The 3,426-nt window shown below is 57.4% G+C and overlaps 1 pseudogene; it reads left to right on the forward strand.

The window, feature by feature from the left end:
* Positions 1–446: 446 nt before the first annotated feature.
* On the forward strand, positions 447–2,960 carry LOC127333050 (subtilisin-like protease SBT1.6; annotated as a pseudogene).
* The last annotated feature ends 466 nt before the right edge of the window (positions 2,961–3,426 follow it).

Raw genomic sequence — 3,426 nt, forward strand, 5'->3', positions numbered from 1 at the left:
GTTTCAAGCCTCATACAGAAGCTAGAATGTTAACTGAAAACTGTGGGCTTGCATGTTCAGTCTCGCCTTTAATTGGTGCATCTCCTTCAGCAGAGATAAGCAGGCAGGGGACAAGTTGAGTTGAGTTTTAAGAAAAGGAAAGAAGGGTAGTGGAGGCCGTTTCACCCCTTCTTCATCCATGGAATTCTGCTTCGTTTTGTTTGTATTTGGCATCCATGAGCCTCTTTGTGCTATTTGCTGCACACGCAAAAGTACTTCTGGCAGAACCAAAATCAATTCTCAAAGTCAATGCTGGAAAGACGCCGCATCTTTCGCAGCCATCTCTGCCTGACGAGGCTTGGAGCAACAACAGCCACCATCGTCCAAAAACCTCGCCAAGAAAAGATTAAGTCTTGACTTCATCATATGAGCTCAAGCTCTCTATAAAGCCATAACCACATACATACATGCATTCCTCCACCACAAGCTCACACACAAGCACCAACAATGGCTTCCACACTCTCAGTCCTTTTGCACTGCACTTTGCTAGTTTTGGTCCTTGCTCAGCCCACGCACTCATCCACCATGGAGAAGACCAAGAATGCCACTGCCGAGCAGAAGCCTCGTTCTTCATTCTCCCACACCTACATCATCCAAACCAACCACCTGGCCAAGCCGTCTCAGTTCGCCACCCTCGATCGGTGGTACAGTTCCATGGTGGCCACCCACTCCCCTCGCGCCACCACGAGCTCCTCCAGCCGCCTCATGCACACCTACGGCACGGTGATGCACGGTTTCTCTGTTCGACTCACCGACGACGAGGCCCGGCGCATGTCGAGGACCCCTGGCGTGTCCGGCGTGTACAAGAGCAGAGTGCGCTACACCCACACGACGAGATCGCCGGAGTTCATGGGCCTCAACGAGACATTCGGCGCCTGGCATGACTCCAACTTCGGCGACGGCATCATCATCGGCTTCATCGACACCGGCATCTGGCCGGAGAGCGCCAGCTTCAACGACACCGGTCTCGGCCCCGTGCGGTCGACCTGGAAAGGCATGTGCGTCGACGCGGAGGGCTTCAACGCCAGCTTGTGCAACAACAAGCTGGTCGGGGCCAAGGTCTTCACCGCCGAGCTGGATGGCGCCCTCACTCCAAGGGACAAGGTCGGCCACGGTACCCACGTGTCCGGCACAGCCGCCGGATCGAAGGTACGTGGCGCCAGCCTATCCGGGTTTTCGAGCGGCACCGCCCATGGCGTGGCGAGCAATGCACGGATCGCCATGTACAAGGCGTGCAACACGGATGGATGTGACGAGCACGGCCTTGTCGCGGCGATTGACGCCGCCGTGAGCGACGGCGTGGACGTCATCTCCATGTCCGTCGGAGTGGAAGGCTCGACGAACCCGCAGTTCTACGACGACGTCGTCTCCATCGCCATGTTCGGCGCCGACCGCAGCGGCGTCTTCGTCGTCGTCGGGGGCGGCAACGGCGGCCCGGAGGCATCGTCCGTGGTGAACGTGGCGCCGTGGATGACCACGGTAGGCGCCGCGACCATGGACCGCGTGTTCCCGGCGACACTCAAGCTCGGCAACGGGGCGGTGCTCAGAGGCCAGTCTCTGTACGCCAGGAAGGCCAACGGCACGGGAATGTTACCGGTCGTGCTCGCTTCCTGCGGCGAGAATGACCTGACGCCCGACAAGATCGCGGGAAAGGTGGTGGTGTGCGACAATAAACAGAGCGACCTCAAGAGCGGCATCTACGTGCAGAGCGCCGGTGGAGCCGGTATAGTCGCCGTGGAAGGCACAGAACGCCTCCGGGAGGCGGTCCCCGGCCGGGCGTTCATCCTCCCCGGCCTCAGCATGAGCAACACGGAGCGCAAGAAGTTGGACGCTTACATGTCGTCCGAGCCGTACCCGGTGGCCTCGTTCGTGTTCTCCTGCGACACGGTCACCGGCGTCGAGAACCGGGCGCCGGTGGTGGCGGGGTTCTCGTCCCGTGGCCCAAACACGGTGGTCCCCGAGGTCATGAAGCCGGACCTCGTCGCTCCGGGCGTAAACATCCTCGCCGCCTGGTCCGGCGCTGCTTTGTCTTACCCCGACGTCGACCCGAGGAGCACGGAGTACAATATCATGTCCGGGACTTCCGTGGCGTGCCCGCACGTCGCCGGCGTCGCCGCGTTGATCAAGAAGGTGCACGAAGACTGGACACCGTCCATGGTGCGGTCGGCGCTGATCACTACAGTTAAAATAACCGACAACGCCGATGGGGCCATACTGGACAGCGGCGGCGTCGGGAGCGCCACGCCGCTGGCAGCCGGGGCCGGGATGGTCGATCCGGCGCTGGCGATGGACCCAGGTTTGGTCTACGACGCCGGGACGCAAGATTACGTCGATTTTCTCTGCTCCTTCAACTACACGGCACCGCAGATTCGACGCTTCGTACCGGAGCTCACAAAATGCAGGACGGCGCTCCCCGGCGGCGCGGCCAACCTCAACTATCCGACGATCGTGGTGGTCTTCGACGGCGACACCCGCGTCCGCAGGCTGACAAGGACCGTGACAAAGGTGTCTGAGCAGTCCGAGACCTACAACGTAACCGTCGCGATGCCGCACGGAGTTAAGGTGAAGGTGACGCCGACGACACTTGTGTTGAAGCGGCAGAAGGAGAAGAAGAGCTACACGGTGGAGTTCCGCAGCGAAACCGTGAAGCCGGCCGGATCATGGGAGTTCGGCCACATCACTTGGATGTCTGACGAGCACAAGGTGCGTAGCGCAGTTGGCTTAACGTGGAAGGCATGATCTGTACTGCAATGTACGTATTGCTCGGTCGTGGGGCTAATAACTACACTAGATGATTGTCAAAAACGCTAGCAGTCGTTTTGGCGTCTATTTGAAATTGTGATCACTGATCAGCGATGGATGTGCAATCTGTTTCCCATGCTAGCTATTCTTCGTGCTTTTCCATTGTTGTTAATAAATAGGAGGACACTCTTCATGTCAAAAGAAAACCCGCAGAAGTTGTTCTCTTTTCTGATTTGGATTGGCTGTGACGCTTTTGGTTTCTTTGTGGATGCATTCCTACACCGTACGCGTTACGTGGTTTCCGCGCAACGCTGTTGTGTTCGTGACACTTAAAGCGACCTGGCAAGAAATTCGAGAGCCACCACCGGGCGGAGCGCGAGAACGCATGAAATGTGACATGAATCATCCAAAATTGTGCCAGTCTTTCTAGACCGTGACAATATATGGCAATCCTTTGGAGATGGAAGGCTTCCTAGCTCAGCTTTCCTTGAAGAAACCGGAACTGCATGTGGAGTGTAGTAAAAGAACGAGAAATTAGATGTATCTGCTGCTGCGTTCGTACATGCCCCTGCTACAGATCTTGCTACCATGGCTGTTCCATGTGGATCTAGGGCTAGCAAGTTCATTTGTGAGAAATTGTTTTCC

Source organism: Lolium perenne, chromosome 2 (genome assembly GCF_019359855.2).
Source record: "Lolium perenne isolate Kyuss_39 chromosome 2, Kyuss_2.0, whole genome shotgun sequence".
NCBI classification, from domain to species: domain Eukaryota; kingdom Viridiplantae; phylum Streptophyta; class Magnoliopsida; order Poales; family Poaceae; genus Lolium; species Lolium perenne.